Raw genomic sequence first — 21,564 nt, forward strand, 5'->3', positions numbered from 1 at the left:
TTTTTCTCTCTTTCTCTCCTATGTCCATTTCTATCTCTCTTCTTCTCTTCTCTCGATAGAGAGCCTGTTGTGTTTTTTTTAATGGCCAATATCGCAGTGCTATGCTAACCCCAAATATTTGGCTAGAATTCTTGATGGTTTTCATGGCCTTAAAGTCTTTGGGCCAGATCCACAACGAGCGGCCGTAACTTAACTTTTCCTATTTAAGTTACACCGCCGCAAAATCTCTACCTAAGTGCCCGATCCACAAAGCACTTACCTAGAAATTTTCAGCGGTGTAACTTAAATCCGTCCGGCGCAAGGCGGGCCCAAACAAATGCGGCGAGTCCCATTTAAATTAGGCGCGCTCCCGCGCGGGGCGTACTGCACATGCTCCTGACGCGATTTTCCCGACATGCTTTGCGCGAAGTTACGTTGCGCTGAGTTTTGTGAATCGCGCCGGGTAAAAAAAGTTGCGTCGGGAAAAAAAAGAGATGCGGCGGGAAAAAAAAAATAAAAAAAAAAATGTGACAGCGTCGCAGGAAAGAAGGGTATACTTTTACAAGGTGTACTAACTTTACACTTTGTAAAAGGTACCCTATCTTTGCGTTTGCAAACTAACAATTTACGGAGACTTCACAAAGGAAAACCGCTTCGTGGATCTCCGTAAGTGCTAATTTGCATACCCGAAGCGGAATTTCGACGAGAAATGCCCCCAGCGGCGGCCGCGGTACTGCATCCTAAGATCCGACAGTGTAAAACTATTACACCTGCCGGATCTTAGGAATATCTATGCGTAACTGATTCTGTGAATCAGTCGCATAGATAGAAACAGGGATACGACGGCTTATCAGTAGATACGCCGGCGTATCCCTTTTGTGGATCTGGCCCTTTATTTTTATTTTTTTTCTCTCTTACAACATCAATGTGCTGTGTGAAGCCGCATAAATGGATGTTCATGACCGTTAACTGTATGTAAGATTTGATGTTTTGATTTATCTTAATAAAATTCTTTATGGAAAAAAAATATATAAATATTAATAAAAATTTCATAAAACTACCCCCTATTTTGTAAACGCTATAACTTCAAACCAATCAATAAATGCTTTTTACGAAAAATTTGTAGAAGAATACGTATCGGCCTAAACTGAGGAAAAAAATAGTTTTTTTATATATTTTTGGGGGATATTTATTATGGTAAAAAGTAAAAAATTTATTTTTTTCAAAATTGTCGCTCTATTTTTGTTTATAGCTCAAAAATTCAAAAACGCAGAGGTGATCAAATACCACCAAAAGAAAGCTCTATTTGTGGGGAAAAAGGACGCCAATTTTCTTTGGGAGCCACGTCGCATTACCGTGCAATTGTCAGTTAAAGCGACGCAGTGCCGAATCGCAAAAAGTGCTCAGGTCTTTGACCAGCAATATGGTCCGGGGCTTAAGTGGTTAAACTCAAAAGATGACTGGTCCTGTATCGGTGAGCACATGAGTCTGCAAGGGGACAGCACTGGAGATATGTCAGGTATGGCAGCCTAAGCAGCTTGTAATCTGTCACAAGCACATCTCTTGCAAAGTTGCAGATTTTTATAGGAAGAGATGTTATTTGAAGAAGTGGTTAGTGTAATGGAATGGAAACAAACATCAGTCCTGGAGGAACTTAGGCCGGGATTCAGAGAGATCGGCGCATCTTTAGATAGGCGTAGCGCATCTCATATGCGCTATGCCATCGTAACATTGAGAGGCAAGTACTGTATTCACAAAGCACTTGCTCCCATATGTACGCTGGCGTAACGTAAATGGGCCGGCGTAAGCCCGCGTAATTCAAAGTAGCAAGGCAGTGGGCGTGTTGTATTATAATGAAGCGTGTAAACGAATGGCCGATCGAACGGCGCATGCGCGCGCATGCTCAGGATCACGTCGCAAATACTCCCTAAGATACGTCGGCTCAATGCTTTCGACGTGAAAGCAACCTACGCCCAGCCCCATTCACGTAAGACTTACGCAAACGACGTAAAATACAATGCTGTTCTCGCGCCCATACCTTAACATGACTTAGCCCTGCTTTATGAGGGGTAAAGTTACGCCGCATTTACGCTTTACGTAAACGGCGTAGCTTAATACGACGGGTGCAAGTACGTTTGTGAATCGGCGTATCTAGGTCATTTGCATATTCAACGCGTAAATCTACAGAAGCGCCCCTTTCGGCCAGCGTAAATATGCACCCAAGATACGACGGCGTTGTAGACTTACGTCGATCGTATCTTGGCCAAATTCAGGCGTATCTGATTTCCAGAATACGCGGAAAGATACGACGGCGCACATTTGAACTTACGACGGCGTATCTGGAGATACGCCGTTGTAAGTCCTTTCTGAATCCCGGCCTTAATGTTTTGCATCTTTGAGAAAATTCTGAAACAAAATTTGTGTTTAAGTATGATACTAGAAGTTAAAATTTAATCCAACATGGAACATATGTTATTCAGTTTCCTTTTTACCAATATGGTGGTATTTCTTCATGAAATACCAACAATAGTGTCATCAGGGTGGATAAAAACCAATGACTTTAAAAAAAAAAAAAATTAAAATGTGATTTTTTTTATTTAAATCGATTTTTTTATTTTTTTATTAAATTTATTTTAATAAAATGCTTTTGGAGTAAAAATCTATATAAGGATAGTTTTCTATGTGTGATTTTTTTTTTATTTAAATCATTTTTTTTATTAAATTTATTTTAATAAAATGCTTTTGGAATAAAAATCTATCTAAGGATAGTTTTTCTATTTAAGATACATTAATATGTTTATTCAGCTTGAAATGGAGCTTACGTATGTAGCATGAGGCTGTATATTCTGCAATACTTACATTTTTGGTAAATTCATTCAATGAATCCAAGCTCTGCAAGCTGAGATAACATGCACTGCATTGATGCGTTCACACAATTTCACAGTAGCCATGAGATAAAACAAAGTTCAAGTATTGACTTTAGGGGGGAGAATAGTTATGCACATTGACTTTTTCTGTTATTTTGTCCTATTTGTTGTTTGCTTCACAATAAAAAAAAAAAATAAAATCTTCAAAGTTGTGGGCATGTTCTGTAAATGAAATGATGCAAATCCTCAAACAATCCATGTTAATTCCAGGCTGTGAGGCAACAAAACACAAAGAATGCCAAGGGGGTGAATACTTTTGCAAGGCACAGTACATCACAGAAACCTGACATTTTAACAGGGGTGTGTAGACTTTTTATATCCACTATACTTGTGCTCAAGAAAGTGCCCAAAGAGGACAACCCTCAAAAAGCTCTTCAAACTGGGGCTCAATGCCCAACAATTAAATAATCTTAACATGTTATTTACATTCCAGCAGTAACTACTTTGTGAATCCAGGTGAAATATACCTTGATTTTTTTTTTCCCGGACAGATTGGGTTTCATTTGTTGGTAAATGTTAATGAATATCGCCTAATTTTGGAAAACTGGCTCAAAATAGTAGATGTACAATGACCCACCACCATACACCCCCCCCCCCCCCCCAAATACTCCTACTCCTGATAATCACAGCAATAATACACATGTGTGCGTTATTTGTTCTCTGTACATGTAGTGGGACCAGGAAACAATACAAAAACACTTTTTTTTATTTGTATTTGTTTTGTTCTACAACCTAAAACACAATAATACTCACACTGACGCTAAAAATAAAAAATAAATCGACCTAAAAAACACTGAATCCATCAGTAACACAAAAACTTACACTAACACTGATCTATTTTATAAAAAAAAAGTTGAATGACTTTATTTTTTTATTTACAGAGACTTTACATTAAATTTATCTTTTCATTCTCAGAAGAGAAACATTACTGCGGTGGGTTTTCACAGAAATGATAACCGAGTGGGTAATTACAGTGATTACATGATTGGGAACCAGGGCTTCTTGCCGAAACAACACTGGGAGCTGTCGGTGACAGCTCGGTCTAAGTGCTGGGGGCGCGCAATCAATCGTGGTTCCAGCACAAACTGAGTTTCATATAAATGCAGCATCCAAGAAGAAAGCCCATTTAAAAGGCACCTAAAAGACAACACACTCATGTGTTAGTGAAATTTAGTTAACACAAACTCACTTGGGTACAAACATCTAAGAAAATATCACCTCTCCTCAGAGAAGCAGGAGTGCTTTATGTTGCTTTATGAACAATAACAAATTTTTTAAAAATAAGTCAATAATGGTTGATACCATCCTTTTGATCAATAAAGTGCCCAAATCAAATTGGACAACCCTTAGAAAAGCTCTTTTAACTGGGGCTCAGAGCCCAACAAATGAATGAATATCAACAGAGAATTATTGCAGTAAATAAGCAATGGGATTCTGAGAGATTTTTGTGATGTAGCAATTCATTAAATATTTCATTCAATAGACCTGGTGGTGTAAATGTTTAACTTCAGTTTATATTTTAATGCTATGTTCTCTTTTCTAGTTTGAGTAAATCACCCTAACATACACCTTCTTTTCCTGGTTATAGAGTGACTGATTCGCTGCCATTACCATTTTAACAGTTCTTCTCAGGGTATACCCCAGATGGCAGACATGTTTGCAGTTGAGAAAACCCATCTTCAGTTAAAACATTAATTTCTCCAAAATGACCAATAGAGCCCACGTCTTTCTGAATCATGGTTCATATCAAGTATCATGATCGGATCTCGGGTGTGCACCCCCCAAAGATTCCCACTAATGACCTCCCTCCACACCTACCTCTGTGCCTGGCCATCTCCTATAATTGCACTGTACATACACAGCCTGAGCACAGACATCAAGATCTCCTCCTCTGCTTTTCCCCCCTGCAACACATAGCTCAAATCTCTTTCACACAGCTACGATCTGCACTGTGGGGTTGAGTTACTAAAACTGGAGTGCACAAAATCTGGTGCAGCTGTGCATGGTCGCCATTCAGCATCTAATTACAGCTTGTTCAATTAAGCTGACAAAAAAAAAACTGGAATCTGAAAGCTGCACCTGATTACATTCTCTACTTTCAGAAAATTGACCTCTGTGTGTGTCCTGGTTCACATTGGGTACGATTTGGAACGATTTGAGATGCGATTTGACATGCCAAATCGCATCTCAAATCGGCGGCAATTGTCGGCAATGGCACTGTCCTAATCAGTGCGACGCCGCATCTGCGATTTCAAAAAGTAGTTCCTGTACTACTTTTTGCGATTTCGGGCCGCGATTTACATTAAAATTGCGGCCGAAATCGCGGCAAAATCGCGGCCGCGAAATTGCGGTAAAATCGCGCATTTTACCGCGATTTTGAATTCGCAGCAGTGTGAACCTAGGCTGTATCTGCTGACTACAGCCACGCTTCCATTCAGACCAGGGAGTTTTACAAGTCAAAAGTGCAACATAGTAATCAACTACACAGTGCAGATCATAGCGGTGGGAAAGAGAATCGTATTTCAACTCTGTGTTTTGTGGGGAAGAGCTGAGAAGATCTCACTGCCTGTGCTCAGGCTGTGTATGCAGGGATGGGAGTTACAGTATGCAGAGTGCCCTGCCAGCAGTCACCCCTGACCTCTGCCCTACTGATTCCCACCAATTCATATGCACTCCCCTGCTGACTCACGATAAACTGCCCAGCTGGACCCCTGTATGCTGTCCTAAAAACGAACAGCCTCGTTACACTGGCCTACAATCTGCTGATCTCCTATTCTCTTCCCACCACCCCCATGACATTTTTTATTGCACCCCCACATCAGACAGGCTAGATCTGACCATGTCATGTATGTTCCCTCTCCTACAATAAATGCCATCTCCTTAAAATAAATATTCATATAAAAAAAAACACAATAGCTATCCAGCTGCAAGTGTCATATAGTACTCTTTATAGATAACCCTTATTGAGCTGACAGATAAAGCAGAACCAAACCCACTGATTGTACAAATACGGTACATTCAAGAAATGCCTCTGGTGATAAATGTCAAGAATGCCAATGTGCTCATGTCTGATTTCAATGGAACTTTCTAGCCATTAAATGCCTGGTATCATAGTTGACCACATTTGCAGTACCATAGCAGATCAAACAAAGGCTAAAAATGGCACCGTTCTTGGCTATAAAGGATAATAGAATTTAGTTTCACATTAATATTACCTGCACTTAATACATATTAGCAGTGAGTGCAGAAGAAGTTTTAAGAAATGCTTAGCATTACTATTTAATGAGCTGATCAGTAAAACTATGTTGACATAACTGTCATTACACTACCACTCATCATTCCAAATATTGAAGGTATATTTATTTGGATGTTCTTATTGATGAATATTCTCAATATTCAGTAAAAGCTTCCTAATCTAAATGCTAATGCTTCTTATCCACAAGGACAGCAAGATTTGAGCTGCTGAGCCCATTCATTCAAGATTTACGTAACTGGGAAATGCCAGAGGCAGTGTACAGTCTCTAGAGATAGAAATGAGTGGGCAGCATTCTGTACAAGTTATTGTTACTCAACAATAATAATATGTACATATTTATTACCATAGTTCCCTTGGCAAAGATGTAGCTAGCTGCAATTAAAGAAATATATAGAAAATGCATATATTCCATAAAATAATAAGTATAAAAAGGTATGGGATCTATTATTTACATTCATTGATGCATAAATTTTGTTTTAGTAGTTTGAGGCACTAAAACTCTGAAATATACCAAATAAATATCACGCCTAAGTTAACTGCTTGAGCATTCATGAGTCAGTGTTTTTCATTCAACCAGTGTGTTGAACGAAAAATAAATAACCTGATTCCCCCAACCACATCCCACCATCAGAATACAATGAACAGCATAGCATACGGTGCTGATTAAGCAGAAAAAATCCAACAGGGTAAGTGTACAGAACTGGATCCGTAGATAGACTTCTGTAAAACTGCAGCGCCCATACATGTGTCAAAATTTGGCCAGTCCCTGCTGAATCAGACAAATTGTAATCAATGTATTGCCAGCTTAAGCAGTGATCCTGACCATAAGTACACCAAAGGAAATCCAGTTAGGAGTCCTAGTCGCCCTCTTCGGACCTATTCAGTCTCAGATCACTTAAGACATGTGGCCAATCAGTGAAGTTGGAGGAGAAGCAGTTTAACCTTAAAGGGGTTGTAAAGGTTTGTTTTTGTATTTTCTAAATAGGTTCCTTTAAGCTAGTGCATTGTTGGTTCACTAACCTTTTCCTTCGATTTCCCTTCTAAATATTTGTTTTTCTTTGTTTTCTTTGTCTGAATTTCTCACTTCCTGTTCCTCCTCAGTAAGCTGTTCTGGCTGACTAACCCCCATGGATGATGGGGGCAAGCTTGCTGAGGAGAAACAGGAAGTGGGAAATTCAGACAGACAAAGAAAAAAATAATTTAGAAGGGAAATCGAAGGAAAAGGTAAGTGAACCAACAATGCACTAGCTTAAAGGAACCTATTTAGAAAATAAAAAACAAATCTTTACAACCCCTTTTAAAGAACATAGTTTCTGTTAAAGCAGTAAGGAACTGGAGCTCTCCTCCACAACTGATGGGGTCAGCGGGGAGTTTCAACAATTTCAAATGGGAATCTTAGCAAATGCAGTATACAATGATATGAGAAATGTAGAGCAAATACATACAGTGCCTTGAAAAAGTATTCATAGCCCTTGAAATATTTCACATTTTTTCACGATACAACCAAGAACGTAATTGTATTTTAATGGGATTTTATGTGATAGACCAAGGATCCTCAAACTACGGCCCTCTAGCTGTTGCGGAACTACACATCCCATAAGGCATTGTAAAACCTGGAGATTCACAGACATGACTAGGGCATGATGGGAATTGTAGTTCCTGAAAAACTGGAGGGCCGTAGTTTGAAGACCCCTGTGATAGACCAACTCAAAGTGGCACATAATTCTGAAGTGGAAGGTAAAATGATAAATGGTTTACAAAAATGTTTACAAATAAATATCTGAAAAGTATGGCTTGCATTTGTATTCAGCCCCCCTGAGTCAATACTATGTAAAACCTTCTGCTGCAATTACAGCTGGAAGCCTTTTTGGGGATGTCTCTACCAGCTTTGCACATCTAGAGAATACAATTTTTGCCCATTCTTCTGTTCAAAATAGCTCAAGCTCTGTAAGATTGGATGGGGAGCATCTGTAAAGAGCAATTTTCAAGTCTTGCCACAAATTCTCAATTGGATTTGGTCTGGACATTCTAACACATGAATATGCTTTTGATCTAACCCATTCCAATGTAGCTTTGGCAGTATGTTTGGAGTCATTGTCCTGCTGAAAGGTGAACTTCCACTCCAGTCTCCAGTCTTTTGCAGACTCTAGATCCGCGTAACCTATCTGATTTACGTTACGCCGCCGCAAGTTTTTGAGGCAAGTGCTTTATTCAGAAAGCACTTGCCTGAAAAGTTGCGACGGCGTATCGTAAATCCCCCGGCGGAATTCAAATTCCGCGGCTAGGGGGCGTGTAAAATTTAAATCAGGCACGTCCCCGCGCCGAACGAACTGTGCATGCACGGTCCGCAAAATTTCCCAGCGTGCATTGCTCCAAAGGACGTCATTGGTTTAGACGTTAACGTAAATTACGTCCGGCCGTATTTGCGAACGACTTACGCAAACGACGTAAACATTTCAAAACTCAGCGCGGGAACGACGGCCATACTTAACATTAGCTACGCTTCAAATAGCAGTGGTAACTATACGCCGGAAAAAGCCGAACGCAAACTACGTAAAAAAAAAAGCGCCACCTAGCGGCCGGCCTGGAATTGCAGCCTAAGAGCCGACGGTGTAAGTCACTTACACCTGGCGGATCTTACGGAGATCTATGCGTAACTGATTCTATGAATCAGTCACATAGATACGACAGCTGGACTCAGAGATACGACGGCGTATCAGGAGATACGCCGGCGTATCTCTTTTCTGAATCCGGCCCACAGTATTTTGCTTTTAGGCCAAAAAGTTCAATTTTGGTCTCATCTGACCAGAGCACCTTCTTCCACATGTTTGCTGTGTCCCCCACATGGCTTCTCACAAACCGCAAACGGGACTTCTTATGACTTTCTTTCAACAACGGCTTTCTTCTTGCCACTCTTCCATAAAGGCCAGATTTGAAGAGGGCACGACTAATAGTTGTCCTGTGGACAGATTCTCCCACCTGAAGCCTCGTACACACGCAGAGCTTTCTTGTTGAGTAAACCGCGTGTGTGTACGAGGCTTTGAGGTTTCTCGTCGAGAAAACTGCCCAGAATCTAGACGAGAAAAATAGAGAACCTGCTCTCTATTTTTTCGTTGTCATTCTTAGCAGTGTTTTCCTGCTGAGAAACCCGAGCGTATGTATACTTACCTGCCTCCATGGAAACCCGGGCATGCTCGAAATGACTTTGACACATGCGCGGTAGCTTCCAAGGCATAGGTAGGGTGAAGCAAGATGGCGGCAACAACATCAAATGTGACGAGCGCATGCTCGTCGTAGTCGATGACGTCACTGCGTTCGTGCCATTCAAAATAACGGTGGTTCTTTTGAATCGTACGTCTGTACACTCGGCCGGCAAGAAAATCTTGCCAGGAATCTCATCAGGAAAAACAACGTTTTTTTCCTGACGAGAATCCCAGCCATGTGTACAGGGCTTGAGCTGTGGATCTCTGCAGCTCGTCCAGAGTTACCATCGGCCTGTTGGCTGCTTCTCTGATTAATGCTCTCTTTGCCCGGCCTGTCAGTTTAGGTAAACGGCCATGTCTTGGTGAGTCTGCAGTTGTGCCATACTCTTTCCATTTTTGGGTGATCAATTGAAAAGTGCTCCGGGCTATTTTGGGGGGGATGAAGGGTTTTGGGGAGTGTGTGCCCTAGGGGAATTAGTTTAAAGGGGTTCGGGGGTGGGGTATGGTTAGGTTGGGGTTCTGTAGATCGGTATCACAAGGCAATTTTTTGTGGAGAGTGAAGAAGAGAAAGTCGAGGAAGTAAAAAGAGAATATTTCTTTGAGATCTATCCCCGACCTCACCCCTCGCTCTGGTTTTTTCTTTCCTTTTTTTTTTAAGGAGGAAGGACTGTGATAAGATGTTAGGGAGTGGGCCGGGGGGCAGTATTTAGCATTGAAAGGGACGATAGAGGGATTAGTAATAACGTTGGCCACTTTTTACGCCCCCAACACACAACAGGATTTGTTCTTGAGGACATTTCTGGATAAACTAGCGGGTTTTCAGGAAGGACAGTTGATCATGGGAGGGGATTTGAACATTCCCCTTGATCCTACTGTGGATACATCATCCGGAGGCTCGTCAGTTGCGGGGGGAACCCGGAAATGAGTACGGCAGTTGCTGCAACAAGGGAGATTAATAGACATATGGAGAATGACGCACCCAGGGGAGCGAGATTATTCCTTTTACTCGGTCCTGCATAAGACATATTCACGTATAGATTATTATTTTATTCCACATAATCAGCTTCATGCAGTTAAGGAGGTTGGAATAGGGGAAATCACGTGGACAGATCACGCCCCAATCCTTTTGAAATATACATTAGGGGACTCTCGGCCTCCAGGATCTGGGTCCTGGAGACTGAATGAGAGCCTGCTACAGGATGACGTTGTATTGGAAGATGTGCGGAAGGAATTAAAGTGGTACTTTGAGACAAATGATACCCCAGATTGTAATTTAGGGGTGGTATGGGAGGCCCATAAGGCAGTGATAAGGGGGGTATTGATGAAACATGGGGCAAGGATAAAGAGGGAAAGGGAATTAAAGGTAACAACCCTTATGACAGAGATCTCACGTTTAGAAATAAGACACAAGCAGAGTCCCAGTCCAGACTTAGAAAGGGACCTCCTGGCGGCACGTAGACAAATTACTGAACTACTCCTATATAGAGCGAAAAGGGCAATACAGATAGGTAGAAGGCAGAATTACGAATTCAGAAAGCAACTGGCTAGCTCGTTGAGGGAACAACAAATAAGGACCTATATTCCAACGATTATGGGAACACTTGCCCTACCTAGAGAGATAGCACTGAGATTTGGGGACTTTTATAGTACCTTGTACAATTTGCAAACAAGTTCTCAGGATCATGTGGGAAAGGGAAATTATATAGCAACATCAGGTATTTCAAGCTTAACGTCAGAGATGAGCCAAGAGATGGAAAAGCCTATTACTATAGAAGAGATACAGGAGGTAATGAAAAAGGGGAAAGGAGGGAAATCGCCAGGCCCAGATGGGTTTACTACTCAATATTACAGACTTCTTTTTCTGGACTTGGGCCCATTTATGGCAAAAATGTTTACCGGGTTAGGAGATACAGGTGCCTTCCACACTGAATCGCTAAAAGCGGTGATAGCGGTTATACCCAAGGAGGGAAAGGATCCTTCCCAATGTGGGAGTTATAGACCAATTTCACTATTGAACGAAGACCTGAAGCTTTTTGCTAAGATTCTGGCAAGGCAGGTACAGCAGTACATACCCGGGCTTGTCCATAATGATCAGGTTGGATTCGTGCAGATGCGTGAAGCACGGGACAATACGGTTAAGACCTTGAATCTGATCCATTTGGCCAGCACTTCCCGAACCACGTGTGTCTTTCTTGGAACGGATGCTGAAAAAGCTTTTGACCGGATAAATTGGCAATTTATGTTTATGGTACTGAGACACATGGGGTTCGGTAATAAGATGTTACAATGGAACGCAAGTAATTATACCCACCCGACGGCCCAGGTTAGAGTAAACAGAATACTGTCTCCACCTTTTAAGTTGTAAAACGAGACAAGACAGGGTTGCCCCCTATCCCCTCTTTTATTTGCGTTATGCGTGGAACCCTTACTAAGTAGGATTCGATATTAAGGGGGTGTCTCTGGGAGGTACAGAATATAAAATGTCAGCATATGCGGACGACATGATGTATAACCTGACCAGCCAAATGGAATCCCTCCCTAATTTGTTACAAGAAATGAAGATATACGGAGATCTATCAAATTTCAAGATTAATTATGACAAATCAGAAGCGATGGGAGTGACACTCCCGAAGAAAGAATTGAAGACATTGAAATCTAATTATAAATTTAAATGGTCTGATAAATCTCTTACATATCTGGGCACCTCCATCCTGGCGGACCTAACACAAGTTTATAAACTAAATTTTGCACCATTACTGGCGAAAGCACGGGTCCTCCTGGATGGATGGCAGAAGGGGTTCCATTCGTGGTTTGGGAGATCTAACATTATTAAAATGAATATACTACTGAAATTTCTGTATCTCTTTCAGACACTCCCTATTGCAATACCGATTTTTTTTTTCAAGCAGACACAATCCCTCTTCAATAGGTTTATATGGGCAAATAAACGTCCAAGAATCAAGGGTCGTATATTATCTTTAGCCAAACGAGACGGAGGAGTGTCGGCCCCTGATGTTTATAGATATTATCAGGCGGCCCTACTGAACCGGCTGATTGATTGGAGTAGACATACTGGAGAGAAAATATGGCCAGGGCTAGAGCAAGCCCAATGTGGCAGTATGCTTTAACGGGCAGCATGGTGTTACAGGGAGTTGCAGAGGGACATTAAAAAGCACCCGCTGATAGGCCCTACTCTTCAAATGGCATACAGGCTATTTGTGAAGGGGAAACTGTCAACAGTGGACTCACCGCTTTTTCCAATCTTGGGGAACCCACAGTTCGAACCAGGATTGTTGAAGGGATCATTCAGTGGACTAATAGAACAGGGGCTGTTTCAAGCATCTAATTTTCTGAAGGAGGGATCATGGTATACTATGCAGGAGATTGTTAATGGGTGTGATGCCCTACCAACTGGATTTTTGGAGGGCACTACAGCAGCTAGATACGAGGGTAGGCTGACAATGTTTGAGAGGTACTGTAGTGGGAGTGGGATGCTTCGGCATTGCCTCTCAAGAATTAGTGAGCTATTGAACGCACCTGCAGAGGACTCTCAAATACCTTTTTTTAATAAATGGGAGGTTGAGCTAGGAAGACCCTTTACAGAAGAGCAAAAGAATAAAATACTCCGGAACATATTTGAATCATCTGTGTGTGTGAAGACACAAGAGATGAATTTCAAGATTTTTTCTCAGTGGTATCGTACCCTGGTAGTACTAAATAGGTGTTACCCAGAGATGTCAGACAGATGTTGGAGGTGCGGGAGGAAAGGAGGAACCTTAATGCACATCCTTTGGGCCTGTCCTAAGATTTTAAGTTTTTGGGCGAAGGTCCGGGAAATAGTGCAAAAATTTAGTGAGGAGGAATTACCAGCGGAGTGGTCCTTTTACCTGCTGCAGGATACGGAGATAACGGTAAGGAGGTATAGGAAATCTGTAGTCTGTCATCTTTTAAATGCAACTCGTGCTTGTATTCCAGTGATGTGGAAACAGTCTCAGCCACCAACTGTAAGGATGTGGCCTAAACGAGTGGAGGACTTGAATAGAATACAGGACTTGGTATGGACTTCAAGGCAGAAGCGGAAGGTGTCTCTGGCTACGTGGGCGGAGTGGAACATGTTTAGGTACTCGGAGGAGGGGAAGACTTTGATAGATGCGAACTGACGGATGGATCCGGGGGTGAGGGGTGCGGTGGAGAGGGAGATGTTGTTAGAGGATTGGGGGGGAGTGGGTGGAGGAGAGGGGTTTCCCTTTTTTTTGGGGGGGGAGCAGGGTGGGGGGTGGGTAGGGGTGGTAAAGCAGAGAGAGACAGAACAAGGGAAGGATAAATTGCCCCAATTCCTCGGGGACACAGGGGTACCCGGAGGTGTGGGGGCTTATTTGCCCATAGGAGCGTAGAAACGGAATCCAAAGACTAAGAGGGGGTATTAGTTGAGCAGACTCTGGGTCAATAAGGTCGGGAAAGAAGAGTTACGATGAGATAAGAAATACACAAACTGTATTTTTGGAGATGATATTGTGAATTACTTGCAACGTTTGTTGATGTCTTATGTTGTATTATGTGCTAGTTTTAAAACCAGAGGGAGTGCCTCCCTGGTTTATGTTACTTCTCTGCTTGAAAATCAAATAAAAGAAGATTGAAAGAAAAGTGCTTTGTGAGATGTTCAAATCTTGGGATATTTTCTATAACATAACCCTACTTTAAGCTACTTTAAGCTACTTTACAACTTTATTCCTGACCTGTTCAGTGTGTACCTTAGCTTTTATGATCACTAAGGTTTTCTAACAAACATCTGAGGACTTCACATAACAGCTGTATTTATACTGAGATTAAATTACACACAGGTAGACTCTATTTTATTGGGGGATTCCTGAAGGCTTTTTTTATTTGTAAAAAAAAAAATTTGAAAAGCATTTATCATTTTCCTTTCACTTCACAATTATGTGCCACTGTTGGTCTATAGCATAAAATACATTCACATTCTTGGTTGTAACATGAAAAAATTTGGAAAATTTCAAGAGGTATGAATACTTTGTCAAGGCACTGTACACAGTCTTACACCTAGTCCCAGACAGGTTGAACTGGATGGACTTTAATCAACATTACCAACTATGTAAAAATTTAAAAGAGCTGCTGTCCCCTCCAGCGTTGGGGTCTTCCTTCTGGGTTCAGACGCTTCTTGATTGGCTGGGCTGCAATGATGTCCCACCTTCACATGTGCAGGGGACTCACATTATCAAAGCATAGAGGGTGCCATCAATGTACACTGCACATGCACGGCTCAATGTACATTAATGCAGACCAGCAGGGAAATGCAGTTATGACAGAAAATGCCAATAGGGTCATAAAATACCTACTTGTCAATTTCTATTTATTTTTTGTTTAATTCTGGTTTAAGGCAGCACATTAATTTTGAATGGACTTTCAAAATGTCTCAACGCATGAAAAAAAGAAATCACAAAACTTTTTTTGGCATGGCACCATAAGGCACAAATAATTCATATCAATCTGTTGTGATGCACTACAGTGCAGGTGTATGGTGCTCTATTGTACATATGGGGTGGGATGCTATTCAGAATGAAAGGCAGCACTCTGCACAGATTCCATGTGTTATGGTAATGTGGGTTTGAATACACGAGTGTAGAGCCAGTATACTTCGATTAAGACAAAGCCAGTTAGCCAATAAAAAGTTTCACATTTCTGTGTAAATTTCTTCAATTCATATGCTTTTTTGTGGATTTATTTAATCCACAATAACAAAATCAACACTAATATTTCTGGTATCTCTACTGTAATACAGGGTGAAATATGATTTCAAAGTATTGATTGGATTACCTTTCACTGTAGTGCTACATTTTGCAATTATCAGATAAATCTGTGTGCTCTTAAAATATTAGTTTATGAGTTTATCAAATAAATCCACATGTACAGTACTATAGATTTTGTAAATGCTCCTCAATAAAAACAAACGTGAGCAGATATTCTGTGTTTTTGTGCCTGTTTCTACAAATGGCTTTGGAAACTAAATGCAAAAAATAGGGAGAATATTCTAAAATAAGGCTCAAAACTTAATGCTATAAAAATCTAGCGCAGTTAATGGGCTCTCTCTATATCAACTTGGTTTACCATTAATTAATCTGCAGTGAAAAGCATAACTGACAGAAAGCATTGTGCATGGTGGCATTTGTGTTTGAGCAGCCTCAAATCTCAGTACATTGGATCTCTTTTTGCTTTTAGCTCTTGTCTGATTTGACGTGTGTTAGAAAAGTCAGGCAGTATTCAACGTGACCTTTGTTTTATAAATATATATTTTTAGAATTACTAAAGGAAAAAAAAAAATACTGTATAAACTGGACTCAAGTATTTCAATTAAAGCGGGAGTTCACCCGAATTTTTTTTTTTAACATTAGATTGAGGCTAATTAGGCGAAGCAGAATCGGGTGTTTTTTTTAAATCAATGTAGTACTTACCATTTTAGAGATAGATGTTCTCTGTGGCTTCCGGGTATGATCTTCGGGACTGGGCGTTCCTATTTGATTGACAGCCTTCCGACAGTCGCATACAGCGTGTCACGAGTTGCCGAACGTCGGTGCGGCTCTATACGGCGCCTGCGCACCGACGTTCGGCTACTTTCGGGAACTCGTGACGCGCTGTATGCGACCGTCGGACGGCTGTCAATCAAATAGGAACGCCCAGTCCCGCAGCCCATACCCAGAAGTGGCGGAGAACATCTATCTCTAGAACGGTAAGTACAGCATTGATTTAAAAAAAAAACACCCGATTCTGCTTCGCCTAATTTTGCTCAATCTAATGTTAAAAATAGATTTTTCGGGTGAACCTCCACTTTAAGTTCAAATGCCATTGTACTAGTCTTTGGGGGCCAATACTGTTACAACAAAGTGATGTTAGTTTTCAAGGCTAATTTAGCCTTTAAAAGGAGATCTAGAGTCAATTTATAGCTAGACTTAGAGGATAGGGCCTCCCTAGTCTGAAGGTTTTGATAAGGGCTACATTAAGAGCCCATTCACACAGGGGCAACATGACTTCTAGCACAACATTGGGAGGCAACTTGGACACGACTTGAGTATGAATCATCAGGCAACTTACAAGGCAACTTCAAGTTGCTTCCAGGACAGTACAAGGCAACTTCAAGTCGCCTCCAGGACAGGAGGCTTTCCAGTGGCCAATCAAACAACAATCAGCTCTGTGGGAGGGGTTTGCCTGAGAAATGTATGTTATCTTCCTGTATTGTTGCTTTAGTTAAGACAGTGATCCGACTTCTGAGGCGACTTCCATTGAAATCAATGGGTACAAGTTGCCTACAAGTTGCCTAGAAGTCGGATTAAAGTAGTACAGGAACCTTTTCTGAAGTCGGAGTGACTTCAGTAGTGTACATTAAGACGGCTCCCATTTACTTCCATCCTTTTTCTCGACCGCGCGGCTTGGGGCAACTTGAAGTCGGATCCCAGGTCGCCCCAGTGTGAACCGGCTCTAAGGCCCCGTACACACGAGAGGATCCATCCGCTGAAAAATCTCAGCGGATCGGTTTCAGCGGATAGATCCCCTGGTGTGTACGTTCCAGCGGATATTTATCCGCGGATATTTCCGAATTCCAGCAGATAAAAATTTGTAGACATGTCTACAAATCTATCCGCTGGAATCGGAACCAGCGTCGCGCACGTCGCCGCGTCATCATCGCGGCAACGGCGCGACACGTCACCGCAATGGGAATTCGGCGCGGATTTCAATCCGATGGTGTGTACACTCCATCGGATTAAAATCCTCAGAGGATCCTATCGTGTGTACCAGGCCTTAGGGGAAGGACAAGATTAAAGTTAGTATAATAACTTGTCCCTGTAGTCTTCTTCATTTTGAATGAAGACAAAGATACATTGCATATTTTTCTTGCTGCTAGAGGAGAAGAGTGTGTGTGTGTTTAAAATAGGATTGATGTTTGAACTAGGTCAATGTATGGGTGAGGGCAAAGGTCTGGGTCAGTGTGCTTTAGGTAAGATTAAAGGCTAAATTCACTTTGGGGGCACCCATATTTAGGGTGTAACAAGTTCCAGCGCCCCTCATCCCCTGTGACAGCGGGCAGGGGGTCTTCTGCCACGCAGTGGTTGCCACATTCAAAATTGCTGTGGCTGTGTAAGGTCCTGCCCGCACAGCCCTGTCATTCATTCACAGCAATCTGTGAAAAAAAACGAAATAAAAGTTCCCCTACCACTGTGGCAGATCGGCCTGTAGTTCTCAATGTCCTGTGAAAGCGCTGATCAGTAGGCTCATAGTCCGTTTCTAACAAAAACCCATACATAAGTATGGGCAGAAAGCTGAAGGATGTGTCTGCAGGAGCCTGAATGATCACGGGCGCAATGCTTTGTAGGTGCCTGCGTGGAATAATAATAAATGCACATTGTTTTCTGCATGTGAATTTATTTAGCTCTCAGCAACTTTTTCAAATCATAAAAACAATGAACAGCCACCTTCATGTACATTCCCTACTGACTCAATTTATTTTGTATAAACAGTGATATTTTTGCTTTGTCGAACATTCTGCAAAAAAAATAAGGACAATCTGGCAAAGTAAAAGTTCTACATTTTTCCCATTCCTAACCAGCATGCCTCCTGGTAGAAACATTTCCAGCTACAAAGTGTTCCAAAGTTTGCTTTTAAATATATACACCTCTTCCATCTTCTGGACCTCCCTAACCCAATCTGTTCGACTGTCTCCTAGTCTGTACACTTTTAGACGGTCTCTAAAAACCTGTCTCTTAAGAAAGGCTTATCATGCCCTCCTCTAGTAACTGTACTTTTAGTTTCTCCATCAGCTCATCTCCTACAATTATTATATTTTGTATCACTTGACCTTCCCTCCTAAATTGTAAGCTCCAACGAGCAGGGCCCTCCGATTCCTACGGTATTAAATTGTATTGTAATTGTACTGTCTGCCCTTATATAAATAACAAATAATAATAATCATAATAATAATAATAATAATATCAGTCACAAGCTCAGTAGGTGGTGCCAAAACAGGTATAGCCTGTACACGCCATTATATTTTAAAAACAAATACAAAAAAACATGGAAGCCAATTGTAGCCATAGAAATGGGTACTCAGCAAAGGCATCATATATGATACTTGCTGTTAGCGTTGTTGTATGCTTTAAGGATAGGGGCCCATCCACATGCATCTCTTTATGCTGTTATGCACATTGTGTTAAGGCATCCACTTCATTTTGAAAAGGTAGTCAAATGCACCACAATGCATGAAAACCTGCATTATTTTGACAATACACATCTGTGCTTTGTAGCGCCCTAAACAACTGGTTCATTTTTTACTTACTTTATATATGCATTAGCGCAGCTCTCAAAATTTCCACTCGCCTGCTCGAATTTGACAAGTGGAAATTAGCCGAGGGCAAGTGTGTGCTGCATTTAAAGGGAGCGAGGGGCGGTGGGCACCACTGGCAGGTGGGGTGGAATGGGAACCAATTCTCCTGCCAGTGATCGGACAGGAAATTGTGGCTTGAATGTGAAACGCCGGCCCCTGTCAAAGTCCAGCCTCCTGGACTGGTTCCTATGATAGACAGCACACTGGTCCAATGCCGAGAAATTTAAGTAGTGCAATGTCTAATATAGGAGCCGGTCCAGGTGGCGGAACTTTATTTGGCAGGAGCCGGCATTTTACATCCAAGCTGCGTCACAGAAGGAGTTCTCCTCTCTGTGTGATCCAGCCGTTCCTCCTCTTCCTCTCCTCTCCCTTCCCCACAGTTTCCTGGCTGATCACTGGGAGAAGAATCGGCTCCCACAAACCTGTATTGATGGGCACTGATAGGCTGCATTGATGGGCACTGATAGGCTTCACTGATAGGCACTAATGAGGCTGCACTGATGGGCACTAATGAGGCAACATTGATGGGCACTGATAAGGCTACACTGATGGGCACTGATAAAGTTGTTGCTGTTAATATTTATTTTTGTAACTTAATTCTGCATAAAACATTTAACAGTGTAATTTCATGAGAGAATTTAAGAGGGCGTGTTTAGGAGCATAATTATGGGTGGGGTAGGGTAGGGCAACTGGTGGCGAGTAACTCTTAAGGCCTGGCTAGTAGCTTTTGAGCCCTGCATTAGGGTACAATTCAAAGTGAATGTGTATAAACTAAATATAATGTCAAAGCAACTTTAGAGTTAAGGTCATATTTAATGAATTTCAATTTTTCCAGCCTTCTACTATTAATATAAATACTAAATGAATAATTTAAAATGTGTACATTTACTTTGTAAAGAATCCAACACATTTAATTCCTTCAATTCTTTGACACATATTCACTGTCCTTTGAAAATGCACTGCTGTGTCACATATTTCACAGAGCCTGTTGTCTGAGCTACAGGAGGTGATGAGAAGTTGCAGGAGGCAGTCAGTATAGGAAACATATCAAATCATTGATTGCAGGAAGTAAGGTACCATGGAATATATACTCCTTAGAATTAAAAAACAAAAGAATTAGCAAAGAAGAAGCAGCACTACATGCAGGGAAATCAAAAATTTACTGAAGGAGATGGTCAGCAGGCAGACAACACTCAACACAAAAGGAGAAATTTTATGTAAGTTTATATTGGATTGTCAAAACAAACTTATGTTTGTACTGCTGTGTCAATTTTGATGTTATAAAAATGAAAGTGTACACTCTGACTATAGATCGCCATTAAAGTAGAACTATAGGCAATTTATTTGTTTCATTCTGGGAGGGTTAGAACCCGTCAGATTTTTTTCCCCTCATCTTTGTCCAATTGTGGATATTTACCTTCACTTCCATAGCCAAATAGGAAATGAGAGAAAATCCCTGCAAAATAAGGGAATCCACTGGGCCCCAGGTCACCAGAACTAGTGTCCCTATTGGAAGATGTGGGATTTTCTTTTGCTTTCACTTTCAATGATAATGGTAAACAGGACAAATAATAGGTGTTCAAATGCCTCTCCACGCTATCCAAAACTAAAAAAAAGTTGTGTCTTTAGTTATATGTTAAATTTACATTTGGTCTGGTTGCCAGAGCCAAAAATTAAAGTAAGTAGTCGCCAGATGTCTCAGTAGATCACTTTAAAAAAGTCCAGACTTTTTCCATCAGATTTTCCGATATTGTGTAGCCACATTGGAGTTTTTTCATCGGAAATTCATATGAATTCCATCGGAGTTTAGATATAGAACATGTTCTATTTTTTTCCGATGTGATTTGGCCGGGCAAAAGCCTGATCGTGTGTACGCGGCATAAGGGGAACAGATGAGAGTTCCTCATCTTCAACACCATCTTGTCTAAGTCCGAGCAGCAACAGTTGTCAAGCAGTATTAAAATCTGTAAGGCAAATGCATTAAAACTATACCCCAAAAAAATTTGCATTATACACGTGTCACTTGGGTAACAAAATATGATTTAATTGGTCAAATCAAGGAACTTTCAGGAATCTTTGAAAAGTCAGTAGTGCTCACATGTTTCAACTGACGGCAGAGAAAAATTTAGGCACTACTTGCAGTTTATTTAGATGAATTTTCCCTCCTAATTTCCAGAATTTGTACAGATATATTTGGCATCAATAAACATAGTGATGGGATATGAATACTAGCACACTTACTCTTATGGTGTACAGTACGGTCCTCAGCAAACTGATAATATCATATCTATGCCCTTTTCTCCTATTTGTAGGTTTCTTTTTACAAATGTGCATGCAGAAAACCTGATTAGTGCCAATAACTGCCCCTCCTTCTCCAAGTCTGCCCCTGTATAGAGGATTAAAGGAGATTTAAATCAAGGTAATTGTAGGTATTTACATACGTCCAATTTTATGTATTTTAAATAAATACCTCACTCCGTTATTTAGTATTTTTTTAGATTAGGTAAAAGCTCCACTTTAGTGATATCTACAGTTATAATGGCTAAAAGAGATGGAAATATTTTGATTCTGGGAACTAATCAAATCATCCTTGCGGGTCAGGAAGCAATTTCAGCCTATACAACAATGTACTTATGCCTACAAAATGTCTATTTTTTTATTTTTTGATGCTATTCAACAACAAATTATTGTTGAAATTTTTTGTTTTATTTAGTAAACCCCATTATGTGGCATAGATGGTGCATGTAAATTGGGCTCTGAAAACACTGCATACTGTATATATGAGTGTGTCCACTCCCCAAAGTGTAAGCT

General features: G+C 41.0%; 1 protein-coding gene across 2 annotated transcripts in view; it reads right to left on the reverse strand.

The window, feature by feature from the left end:
* The window catches only part of SGSM1 (small G protein signaling modulator 1), a 270,220-nt gene that overhangs the window by 168,937 nt on the left and 79,719 nt on the right, over positions 1–21,564 (reverse strand). The gene's annotated exons all lie outside the window — the stretch shown is intronic.

Source organism: Rana temporaria, chromosome 1, assembly GCF_905171775.1.
Source record: "Rana temporaria chromosome 1, aRanTem1.1, whole genome shotgun sequence".
NCBI classification, from domain to species: Eukaryota; Metazoa; Chordata; class Amphibia; order Anura; family Ranidae; genus Rana; species Rana temporaria.